The 12,457-nt window shown below is 59.2% G+C and overlaps 1 protein-coding gene across 1 annotated transcript in view; it reads left to right on the top strand.

Annotated features, from left to right (window-relative positions):
* The first annotated feature begins 402 nt into the window (after positions 1–402).
* The window catches only part of FAM222A (family with sequence similarity 222 member A), a 56,526-nt gene continuing 44,471 nt past the window's right edge, over positions 403–12,457 (top strand). Inside the window, exon 1 of the mRNA XM_077307942.1 lies at positions 403–566. The gene's annotated coding sequence lies outside the window, so the exon portion shown is untranslated. The remainder of the gene's footprint in view (positions 567–12,457) is intronic.

The following is a 12,457-nucleotide window of genomic DNA, read 5'->3' as shown; positions in this document are numbered from 1 at the left end:
CAGTGTCGTCGGCGCCGCCGCGGAGGGAGGCTGCAGCGCCCGGGCTCCGCTCGACAGCCAGGCGGCCAGGCCCGGCTCCGCTCCCGCACCCCGGCCCTCGTTCCCTCCGCCCGCGGGGGCGCGCTCGGCTCGCCGGCCTGTCTCCGCGGCCGCCCCGGGCGGGCTTGCGGGCGGGGGCCCCCCTGGAGGAGCGGCGTCGGCGGGCCGCCTTCTCTCCCCCTCTCGCTCCCGGCGAGCACACAAAGGGAGGCAGGAAGGAGGAGCCTCTGTGCCCGCCCGGCTGGGTCTCCGCGCCGGCCGCCGCCAGGATGTGAGCCGCTGGAGCCCAGGCGAGCGCTGCAGAGCCCCGCGGGCGGCGGACGATGCGGCGGGCGGGCCGGCCCGGGCGGCGCTTCGGCTCCTGCGGGATGCAGCGGCGGCGGCGGCGCCTCTAACGGGCGGGCGGGCGAGCCTCCCTCGCCGGCGCCTGGGATCTTTCGGCGGCGCCCCCCCGGGACTGATGGCTGGGCGGACGAGGCGGCTCCCGGCGGCGGCGGCGGCGGCGGCCTGAAGACGGCCCCTGGCTGGTAAATGCGCCTGTAAAGGCCGGGGCGGGCGGGGGACTCGGAGGGGGAGGAAAGGAGGGCCTGGCCGCCTGCCAGCCGGTTCCCGCTGCGCCGTCGGGGCGTCCGGGCCGGGCGCGCGGCGGGGAGGCCGAAGGGGAAGCGGCTGAACGGGCTGGAGGCGGCTCTCGAGGGCAGGTCGCGGCGAGGGGACCGGCCGGCTCGTTCGGAGGCGTCTCCTCCCGACAAGCGCCTGCCGGCGGCCGGGCTGCTCATGCGGCGGGCCTTCCCGTGCTCCGGGCCGCCCGAGGGACTTTTGCCTTCCTGCCGACCTTCCGAGGGAGCGCGGCTGCGCGGGACGGAGCCTCCGCCGACCGAGGCAGGATACCTGCGGACCAGAGAGGAGGCGGCGCTTGCAGGCGGCCTTCCCGAGGCCTTTGGAAGGGGCTCGGCTGCCTGTGCTGCGGGGGGGGGGGGCGGAGAGATAGCGGCGCCTGCTTGGCCAGCCTGCCTGCGGCTGCGGGGCGCGGAAGGGGAAGCGAAGAGACGGTGGGGCGCATCGGCTGCCGCCTGCCGGGACTGAGCGCTTGGGGGGCGGCCGCTCCCGAGGGAGTGGGGGCGGGCCGGAGCTTGAGGGCCGAGCCCCCCCGGGAACCCCCTTCCCCAAGCCGCCCACTGTTCCCGTTTCGTGGCCCTTGTGCCTGGGCTTGCTGTAAGTCTCGCTGCCGGCGCTGGGGGCTCGGCGTGGAACCCAAAGGGCTTGTGGGGCCTTGTGGGCTTTTTGCCCGGGAGGAGTTTCGGAGCCCCCAGGCTGAACTCGGGGGGTGCTCCCACTGGGGTCCAAAGGAGGAGCCTGCTGAGTTTTGTTGGGGATTCTTCCTCGGGTGGGGCGTCAGAGAGGGATGTCCCTTGACCCTGGAATGCGGGGGCGGGGGGAGAGAGAGAGAGATCTTCATGTGGGGTACAGCTTTTGATTTCAGCAGGCTTGGGACTGGGGGGGAGAGATTGGAATGGCTTCGGGAAAGGGCCCTGCTGGGATGCATTTATTGGGAGCTCCCTCCTGGACTTCTGTGTTTCAGAATGGCTGCAAGGAACTTGGCAGGGGCTGCCCCCCCCCCCCCCCCACACACACACACAATCTATTGCTGGCCTGAACAAGTGGATGGGTCCCTGTTCCAAGCTGCCTTCCTGGTTCCTGTTGGAAGATATGTTGATAAGGGCCTGCAGGGAGGGCGCTGAAGGCGGCAGGGGTATCGCACGTGGGCTGCAGGGAGGATCCCCCCTGGGCTGAGCCTGTGGGCCAGACAGATGCCCCAATCTTCTGGCCTCCTGTGCCGCCTTCCCTCCCAGAGGCTGCTGGCGTGCTGCTCACCTGGCTCGGCTGCCTTAGGGAAGTGCTGGACTTCAGTTTTCCCCGTTCTCCCCTCTCTGGCGATCAGGCCTGCTCTGCATTTATTCAGACTATGCTTCCAGAGCAAAGTTCAAATCAGAACATCAATTAAATTGTCTTCCTTGAACGCCACGCCCACCTCTGGTCTGCCAGAGCCGAAGGAAATGCTCCTCGGAAGGCCTCGAAATGCTCCTTGCCGGCTGCACGGCCCAGCATGTCTTTCTTCCAACATGCATGTCTTGTGTCTCCAGAACTGCACTTTGCAACGGTTCTGGGGGGAAATTAAAAGGGCAGCCTTCAAGCTTGAACCAGAATTCAGAAATCAGGCCAGGAATGCAACTGTAGGCTGGTGCGCTTGGGGCCCTGGCGACCCACGTATGGCAGGGTTCCTCTTCTTCTTCTTGAAGCCATGTCGAGTTCTTCGTATTTGTGGCTAAGAACGAGAAGTCGGGCCCCAAAGATCAGCTCCGAACCTTCCAGAGTGCCGGGGGGGGGGGGGGGGGGCCTTGCCAGTAGCTGCAGTTGGCTCTGGCGGATGGGAGGTAATTAAAGGGCATCTCCACAAAAGGCTCCCTTTGATCGTATGCAAATGGGGGAAGCAGCCTCTGTCTTTTGTGCCTGGGGAAAAGCTCTGCTCCGGCCCATGCCCTGCGTCCAGCGTGAACGGCCACTTGCACATCGGGATCTTCACAAGGGCCGGGCACAGAGGACATTTCTCCTTTCTCTCCCGCCTGGCCCATTCTTCGGGAAAAGCTAATATTCGCGCAAGGTAATTCAATCAAGCCGTGATTCCTGTCGGGGAGCGCAGCGGCAGCGAGGGAGGGGCACAAAGGCCCCGCTGCATTACCTCCCGCTTGCCCCAGAATTGCTTTTCTCCCTGGAGTGAGCCGGCTAAAGCTGGCTTTATTATGTTAACCTATTTGCGTGTCAGGAGCTATTGTGCCGCTCCGTATCTCTGTTTGTGTTTGCTTGGCGCAGCGAAGAAAAGGGCGGGGGGGGGGGTGCCCGGCCGGTCAGTGCCTGGCGCTCCGGGGGCAGCGCTGGGTTGCTAAGTGACTTGCGTCCCGCTAATCGCTTATCTGCCAAGGAGTTGTCCTCCGTAATTATGAGCCAGCTGACATCTTTTGAAAGCTGCCTAACTGCTTGTGTGTGAAATATGCCTGGAGCAGACGGGACGTGGCTTCTCTCTGCCTCCCGCAGGCCCAGCGGAGATCCGGAATTGGCTCCTCTGGGGCAGGACTGCTGCATGGGGCCTGTGCAGCAGACAGAGGAGCCCTCAGATTTTTGCAGGTTGAACCCCGATTTGCCTGCCTGCCTGCTCTGCTTCTGAGCTCTGTTGTTCCCTTGGGCCAGTTGGGCCAGGCCAGCCCGGTCCCTTCTGCCTGGCCGGAAGCTCTCTGCTTCTGGGGCAGAGGAGGGTCTTCCCTGGCAGCTGCCTGAGCTCTTTAGCTTGAGATCAACCCTGGCTCCTTGGCATGCAGAACGCACGCTCCTGACGTGATTTTTTAAACAGCGTTCCTCTGCCCCCCCTCGCCCCCTCCCCTGGTCCCCAAGGCAGATCCTGAGCTGGGTTGAAAGGCTGCATAGAAATGTTTAAAATAGATAAATGTTAATCCTTTGTGATATTCCGTCTCTGTGCGCCTTTGAAGCGGCTGACAGTTGGACAATTAAAAGAGCAGTCGTGATAAAATCGTAATCATTATGAGCAGAAAGACAGCTGCCTTCTTCCAGGCTGTGACTCCGACGCATCTCCTGCGCCTTGTGTTTTTATCTCTTCTTCCTCCAGCCCAGGCGGAGTGTGTGTGTGTGTGTGTGTGTGTGTGTGTGTGTGTGTGTGTGGACGTGGGTTTGAGCCCACCAGTGCCCTCCAGCAGTGCCCCCCCTGCTGTCACAAAAGGGGGGGGCGGCCCGTGGGATCTACCCGCTTGCTTCTGGCCGGAAGCCTGCCTGCGGAAGAGAGGCCAGAACTGATTCATGGCGCCACAGAGGCCGGATTTTATACATTCGACCCCAAAGGGTGCAACGATATTTTTATGCCCCCTCTTCTGGTTTAGCACTGGTGGACATATAATGGGGTTTTTCCCCTCTGGGGGGGGGAGTCTGTTGCTCTGACAGCTGTTTGAAATCCCCCCCCCCCACATACACATGCTGGCTTGGATTGTTTTGGTTGAATTTCTGGGTTTCGCGGAAAGGACATTGCTGTCACTTCAATCTGGGGGTGGGATGGGGGTTAAATTCTACACAACCAAGGTTTTGAGTCTCAGCAATAGCTCTCAGTGGGGAGGGGGGACGAGGTAGGGGCTACCTGTTGTACTAGTTGGCTGAGGACCTATTAGCCACTGGGTTGTTGTTGTTTTCAAAAATTCTTCTGGGTGATCGTAGGTGGTGGAAGAAAAGCAGGAGTGAAAGATGTGAACCTGTGAGGCCAGCGCACCTTGGAGGGGGCAGAACCAGGAGAGGAATCTGTTTCACGTTAATTTGGGCTCAGTATCAAATATATCGTACTCCCCAAAAGAGAAGCCCGTCTCTTGGATGTGTTTGATTCCAGTCCCAGAATATTAGAATGCTGCGTCCCCTTTTAGTCTCTGGATGGCCTGATCCTGATTTCTGGCCATGTTTTGTTCTGCACCGGTGCAAATTGGATTGTGGCTGCTGTAAGGGTGGATTGTGAACGTGGCATGCATCCATCTTGGGTGCTTGAGAGGAGGGGATTAAAAGGTGTCTCTAGTCCACATTAAAGCTTTTGCATTTCTGTCACAGAATGGCCAGATAAGCATCTTGAGCGGACTTACAGGCCCTCCTTGTAGGGAAGTAATTTCCTACCAGCCAACTGAAGAGGCTGCCTGCCGCGTCTCTGTGTGAGTCAGTTTCTCTGCTATGGCCGACCTCCACTTAGCAGGAGCAGCAGGAATTCTGTCCGTGTTTGGGGTCGAGGGTGGAGGGGTCGTGGTGTCCCTCTAAATGGGGCAGAATTCTGTGCCCTTTTGAGAAGAGAGGCACCCAAATGCTGAGTTTCCTTTTTGATAAATTATTTGTTTCATTTTTTCCAAGCATCACCCCATCACTTCCCCATGCTGGGAAGAACTGACTTTAGGCCTGCTCTAAACCTGTGTCTGGCCAGGAGTGATGCCCAGGCCCAGAGAAAAGAGAGTGGATTGAAGCCCCCCACCACAATCTCACCTTGCAGGGTGTGCCCTCCGGCCAGGCTCTGTCTTGTCCCTTAAGCTCTTCCACGTCTACCTGAAGCTGCTGGGGCCAGCTGATGTGCCCCCCTGGGAGAAGGGTTCTCCTTCATTTCAGTCCCATCTTCCGAGCTGGGAGGATAGTGCAGGGGGTTGGACTAGATGACCCATGGGGTCCCTTCCAACTCTATTCTTCTGTGATTCTAGGAGCCCGTGTCTTGCTGCAGGGACATGGGGAGCGCATGCCCATTTAAAACAAACTTGCAGGTAGTGAAAGCGTTTTGTGGGAGATAATTTTTTGCTGTTGTTGCAACTGGCACCAACATGGTACATTTCCAGAGGGAGAATGGACCCTCACCTCAACTTTCCAGGGAGCCTGGATTCTCCCCTTGGACAATGAACGCCAGAGAACCTGCTGCCTAAGGGCAAAGCCACAGCTGCGTTGTCGGAGGCCGGCCTTGCAAACAAATTGGCACAAGTTACCAGTCCACAGTCTTGTCTGTGTGTGAGAGAGTTAATGTTGGTGCTTACCTCGACTATTTCGATGTGGGTTTATCTGTCTGAGTTGGAAAGGGTTCCCTCCCTCCCCGCTTTCCCCCCTGGGAATTCCTCCAGTTTTTCTCTGTCTTTTTCAAACCTGATCTGCTCTGGGCTGGGGAGGTTTGGATTTTTCAGCCTTTGTGGGAACCCTTTTCCCTGAGCCTGCAGGAGGCATTTCCTTCTCCTCTTTCCTTTGTAAAATGAAGCTAGCACAAGGGGGCCACGAGTTCTGCCCATGCCTGGCTTCCATTCCAATAGGGTACGTCTCCAGCCTCCTCCCACGGGCACATATAAGAGGAAAGACATGGCCCTGCACCCGTAGAGGCTGGAAAATGGAGGCTGGACACACAGGGGGTTCTTTATGCTTCTTGCTGCATTGATAGACAAGCATAATGGTATTCTGGGGCCCATTTTAATACTTGCAAAACCAGACTGAAGGAGGAGAGGGCTGCCATTGTTAGGGTACCAGCGTGAGGAAACAGGGGGGACACCGGCCACGTGAAAGACCTTAGTCCACCATGGGGTGAGAGAAAGCACTTTCAAACACGAGTGCCTGGTCACTTGTAGCCAGACTGAACTCACCCCAGGAGAGCTTGCTTTCAGGTTGGCGCTTACAGGGCACCTCACTAGGAGCTGGCTATATTTTGGCTCATCCCGCTGTGTGTGTGCGGAGCTTGTGAGGTCTTTTCCAGCTCAAATGTTGGCCACAGGGAGTGGCCCAGAAGGGGCTGTTCTTGTGGAGGAGAGAAGGTCTTGGCGGATGGGCAGGCCAGAGGGGATGCTGGGAGCTGGGCATCATGAATGGCGCTCTAGTCCGTCTGCGTTTCCCCCCTTCGGAGGGGTCTCCATGTGGGTTTCTTGCCAGAGAGGCACCCAAATGCATCTCTTTATGGCGGGCTGTAAACAAGTTTCCAATAAAGGCAAGTTAATGACCTGCGACTGACAAGAGCCTGCTGGGGATTTTTTATGGCCCTGAAGACTCCTCTTGCTAAGGGGGGGGGGGAGAGACTCCGCCGTTTAACCCCCACACAAACTGTCTTTTGTGCTGCCTCCCCAGCCCCCCCCTCCTGAAAACCTGTGGGGCTGTCCCAGCCTCTTTGCCCTTCCTTGGTGGGAGGGGCTGTGCCCCACTCTGCATCCTGGGTCAGGGATCGGGCTCTGCCTGTGGGGGCTCCTGACTGTGCCCCCCTCCCAGCCCTTGGGTGTGGCTTGGCTTGGAGGCCCTGTGGGTCGCCCTGCCTCCGGGCTGTGTGATGGGGCCGTGGCTGTGCCTTGGCTTGGCCAGGTGTTTGATGCCAGACTAGGCTGAAGCTCACTGGGGCTTGTCCTACCTTACAGGGCTGTTATTCTTGCTGAAATGGGAGAGGCTTGCTCTGCTGCCAGCCCCAAGAATGTTCGAAGGCTTCCAGACAAGTTTGGAAAGGTCTCCCCGTGCCACCCCCGGACAGGCCTCCCCTTTCCCCCGTGAGCTCCCGGCTGCCTCGCCCTTGAGGAGCCCGGCCCTTTGGGGAACCAGGCGCCAGTCAGGCCCTCCTGCCTTCTCAGAGTGCCGAGTTTGAGCTCTCCCACATCCGGACTGCTCTGTGTCCCCCCCACTGCGTGATCCTCCTGATGGCACAAAGCGGTTGGCCCTGGGGGGGGGTGGAAATGCCCCTTCCAGAAGCCAGTGTGGGTGGCAGAGCTTGGAGCAGGAGGACTGGGGTCAGATCCCCCCTGTGCTGTGGAAACTCGCTGGGTGGCCTTGGCCGGTTGGCGTGCTCAGCCCAGCCTGCCTCCCGGGCGGTCCTGAGGATAGAACGGGGGGGGGGGGGGGTTGGATGATGCTGTAAGCTGCCCTGAATCCCCATTGGAGAGAGGAGCGGGATGTCAAGAGAAAGGCCCAGAAAACGGAGGCAAAAACCCCATGAATGAACTGACAAGCTACCAGAGGCACAGTTTTTCATCCTTAGATTCTTCCTTTCAACCCACGTTGCTAGCTCTTAAGGCAAAGAGGAATGGATTCGGGCAGTGCCTGGGGGGGTCTCCAGAGCCCGGGAGGGGGTGGGGGGAGCAGTTGTGTGTTGAGAGGGGCAGGTCGTGTCTCCCCTCACAATAGATTAAGGTGAAGTAAGCAAATCTGCAGCTGACTTGCTGGCAGCCCTGTAAGATTTTAAGCAAGAGGAAGACAGAGAGTGGTTCATCACTGCCTGCCTGCCTGTGTGTGTGTGGTGACCCCGGAGGGCTTAGTCGGTCTCCCAGCCAAGCACCAACCAGGGCCCATCAAGCTTAGCTTCCAGATCGGCTAACCTCACCCACAAGGGTCTGACCCGGCACTTCATTCGCACCCTTGCTGCAAGTTGCAGAGTTCTGCTTCTCCACTGGGAATGCATCCGGATGGCAGAGAGCCACTCCTGGCAAGGGAGATTGAGGATGTGCTCACCTGTATGGGGGGGGGAGGGAGGGAGGGAGGGGGAGAAGGCTGCTGTGCTGCTTGGCCTTCAGTCCTGTTTGGAGCTGGTAACTGGATAGTGGCCTGAGTGGGTGTCAGAGGGGGCTTTGCAGGGACCCACTTAGACTGCACCCTCCTGCTCCGTCCTCCCCCCCTCCCAGCGAGCAACTGGGACTCCTGCTGCTCCAGTTGCATGGGGTAGGTTGGGTGTACAAGAGAGGAAGGCGAGCGCCCATTTTTCTAACTCAATAACGGAGAAGACAAGCTGGAGTCTGCCGTCCGGAGATATAATTAGTTTGCAGCCGCTGTGCTTCCTTGATTTAGCTTCCTCGAGCTGAACAAGACAGGCCTGTTAGGCCCAATTAGCAGGAACATCCCCAGAGTGCAGCGATGGGCCGGATAAAAAGCTGTTTCTGAGCCTCAGAGGGAGAAAGAGGGGATGTGGGTTTTGGGGGTGGGTCTGGTCCTATGCATTAGAGGAGCTCCCCGCCCTTCCCATGACCAAGATAGGTCTGTTAAGCACAATTAGTAGAAATGCAGAGACGGGCATCTATGGCTCTTTCGGCCAACTGCACACAGAATATGGTCAGAATGTAATGGGTCCCCCCACCCAAAGGTCATGATAGCCCAGCATCCTATTTCCAGTGGTGGTCAGATCAACAGCGATTTATTCAAAGCGTGGGGTTTCGAATACATGGCACAGGAAGAAGACCCAGCCTGTCTGGTTCCAAAAAGCTGTGCCGTGTGGAGTCAGACTGGTGAAGGTCCAGGTATTCCAGCACCCTTCTCACCCAGGGGCCAGGCAGGTCCTCTAGAGCAGGGGTAGTCCACCTGTGGTCCTCTAGATGTTCATGGACTACAATTCCAATGAGCCCCTGCTAGCAAACGCTGGCCGGGGCTCATGGGAAATGTAGTCCATGAACATCTGGAGGACCACAGGTTGACTGCCCCTGTTCTAGGGGGTCAGCAGCAGAGCAGAGAGGCCGAGGCCAGCCCTGCTGGGTCAGTCCAGTGGTCCATCTGGCCCAGCCTCCTGTCTCACACTGTGGCCAACCAGCTCCTCTGGAGCACCAGCAATAGATAAGAGGGGTTGAGGCCTTCCTTATTAATGTCGCATTAAAAGGATGTTCTGTTTAGCCTTGTTTGTGGTAGGTTTTATGAGTCTGTAAAAACCTGCGCTCTGTGAACCTTCCCTGGAGGGCTTTGGCAGCGTTAGTCTTCCACACGCCCCACAACTGGACAAGGGGGCAGTGCGGATCAGGGCCAGCAGTCCAACTCCGCGTCCACAGATTGCTCCTCCCCCAACGGAAGGGTTCTCCCTTTTAAATATGTAATCTAATAACCCCCGGGGAGGCCCGGTGTGTGTGTGTGTGTGTGTGTGTGTGTGTGTGTGTGTGGGAGGACGATGTCTCTTTTCCTCACTGGACCGTCAAGCGGAGTGCAGTGTTCCTCATCCGGGAGGAGTTATGGGGCACGTGCTTTCCCCGCACTGCTGCAGATCGGGGTGTTGCTGCTGCCTGAGGCTGCCCTAGCATGTGCCGTTTGGCCTTGAGTGTCCACAGCCCTCTGCCCCACCGTCCAGTGCTGGGCGGACCCCCCTCCTGCCCTGGCGATGGACTTGGTGGTGGCTGTGAAAGCCAAGAGGTCGTTAAAGGATGTCATTGCAGATCTAAAGCGCCTCGTAAAGTCCTCTGTGGAGCCTTGGATTGTGTGAATCTGGGTTTAATTGCCTTGCGGAGGGATTTATGTCGGTTGTTGGCTCTTTATTTGGCGTGTGCCTTCTGGGTCTTTCCTCCCCTGTTGCTTGGATGCTTCTGAGGTGCCCAGCGCAAGGGCCCGTGGGGAGCAGAATGCTCCCTGGGGAGGAAGCTGGGAGCAACTTGCCTTAAACCTTGCCCACCACCTGGACGTGACCAGCACGGTTGTTCCCGAGGGAGCACAGGGAAGCCCCTCAGCACGGTGCTGGCTGCAGAATTTAGCTTGCCAAAAACACAGCAAGTAAGAAGACAACCAGGCTGCTAGTTCTTAAGAGTGCAGAGAAGGCTGCAGAAGCCAGCAGGGTTGCTGGGGCACCCTGAGGGGCCTTTCTAATCTGGGTGGCGGTCAGGGAGGGTATGCCTCGCAGCCCTACCGTTCGCAGTGCCTCTACCCCACAGGGGGAGCATAGTTTCTTGCTGGGTCCATTTCCTGGCTGCACGTTGTGAGGCTGGTTGGTTGCTTGGTTGGTTGGCACGTTTTCTTGGCTCTCCTGGTTCGTGCTGGCAGCATGGGCCTGGCATATGCCACCAGTCTCCCCACCCCCGGGGCTGCAGTTGCCAAAAGATGCGTCTGATAGAGCTGGAGTTGTGCGTTGTCAGTTCTGGCCATGTGCAGCCATTGGGGAAAGGGGCCTTGCTGACCCCTCAGCCTCGGCAGGCACAGGACCCGTGACAGCACCCGGAATCCGCACCCGGCATCGGATGCTGGGCAGGGGAAGGGAGGCGTGTGGCTGGACTGTCCTGCAGAGGATGTGCCCTCCCTCTGTGATATTCTGTCTTGCGCCTAAAGCCCTGGGCTGGCCTTGCCAGCTCTTCTCTGGGCCTTCTTGCAGAAGAATGGAGCTGGATGATGCTTGCTCGGTAGGAGCTGGGAGTGCTGCTGTGGGGGGAGGGGCTGTGGCTCAGGGGGGAGGCCTCTGCCTGGCACGCCGAAGGACCCCGGTTCCAGCCCCTGCCCCTCGCTGCTTCCCCGGATGGAGATGGGGACCAGCCTTGGAGTGCCGAGAGAGGCCCAGGTCTGGTCTAGGTGGGTCCGCCCTCACTCACCTCTTTTGCAAGTGAAGTCGGACACACAGGAGAGGCTCCCTGCTGTGGGAGATGGGGGTGGGTGGGCTTGGGTGCTGTTGTGCAGGTGCACCGCTGGGGGAGGGAGGGCCCATCCCGGGACAGCCGCCACCCACTCGCCCGCCCGCCCAGCTGTTGCCCGGCTATGAATGGAGGGTGCTGAGGAGGGCTGCCGTTGCAATCATCAGAACTATTAGGGGAAGCGTTTGCGGGAAGTGGCGTCGGCCCCTCGCTGTACGGCTTTGGGAACGTTCACAATTAATGCCAATCAGGAGCCGGGAAGGAGCCAACTTGAAATCGCGTCTGTTTGATCTCATTTGTCAGCTGCTGCTGTTCTGTGTTGTACATTTTCACACAATTGCTATAAACATAGAAGGGGGGAGGGAGGGGGAGAAATGCCGCCGTTTCCGGGGGGGGGCTCGGCATTGTTCTCCGTGTTCCCGCGAATCCCCTTGCCTCTCTCTGCGGCCCCTGCCCTCCCTCCAGCGGTGCTGCTCTTTGTGCTGGAGGCTCCCAGCGCTTGGTCGAGGCCTCCTGTGCCGGCCGGGACGACCGACCCGCAGCTGGCACAGGAAGGCCCTTTCCGGTTTCCCCCTTCTGCACGAGCCGTTCCTTTCCTTGCTGCAGTTAGGCACGCGTTGAACCTAATTTGGGGCACCCTGGTTGTGGGGCGGGGCACTCCCTAGCGCTGGGGACTCTGGAGCCATGAGAGATTGCAGGGCCTGCAAAACGGAGTTCTTCCGCCAGCTCTTTGGCTGAGGTCAGAGCCAGGAACAATAGGGGGGGAGGACAGGAGAACAGGAGCCCCATCTGTCGCCCGGTTGATCCCTTTCTCCTCCCCAGGAGTTCCTGGATAATAGCTGGGCCTTCAAAAGAGCCCTCCTTTCTTCTTGCCCCTCGCAGAAGAGGAGGAGGGGGGTGTCCCCTGGTTGGGCTGGTGCCAGACCGGAGCTGGGAGTCTTGCTTGTGGAGGCCGGCTGTGTGAGCCAGAAGCCGAAAGTCAGCACTGGCCATGAAGTCCGGGGGTGACTGTCGGAGGTCCTGCTTTTGCTCCGGCCACAGGAAGTGGCTGTTCAGCCCTTAAGGGGGGGATGCAGGGCCTTCTCGGGGCTGGCCTTGCGGGCTGTGAGAGTTCTCTACTGCCCCTTGTGATTGGTCATTGTGAGCAAATGGTTGCCCCCAGCTCCTTCCCAGGTACTCAACAAAGTTTTGAACCCACGTGAAGCTGAATCGCATCTGGCACCCATTGGCGACAGCGAACTGACCTCTGGGCTAGAGGGCCTCACCTGACCTCTTCTTGAGGTTTCACTTGGAGATGCTGCCGGGGCGAGGCCCTTCCACTGAGCCAGAGCCCCTCTTCCTCCAGCATGCTTGGAGAGCTCCTGCCAGTTTGAGCAGAGCGCCATGTGGGGCTGAAGGTGGGTGACCTGGCCAGTCTTCTCACAGCCCTGTTTTTCCCCCTTTGTTGTCCCCATTTCTGGATTGTGCCGTTCGGCTGGGCTTGTGGTCTTGGTGGGGGGGGGGGGGTGCTGCAATCTCCTTTCTTGCTGGCT

The sequence above is a fragment of the Paroedura picta genome, chromosome 13 (genome assembly GCF_049243985.1).
Source record: "Paroedura picta isolate Pp20150507F chromosome 13, Ppicta_v3.0, whole genome shotgun sequence".
Lineage (NCBI taxonomy): Eukaryota > Metazoa > Chordata > Lepidosauria > Squamata > Gekkonidae > Paroedura > Paroedura picta.
This window is presented reverse-complemented; position numbering and strand designations above follow the sequence as displayed.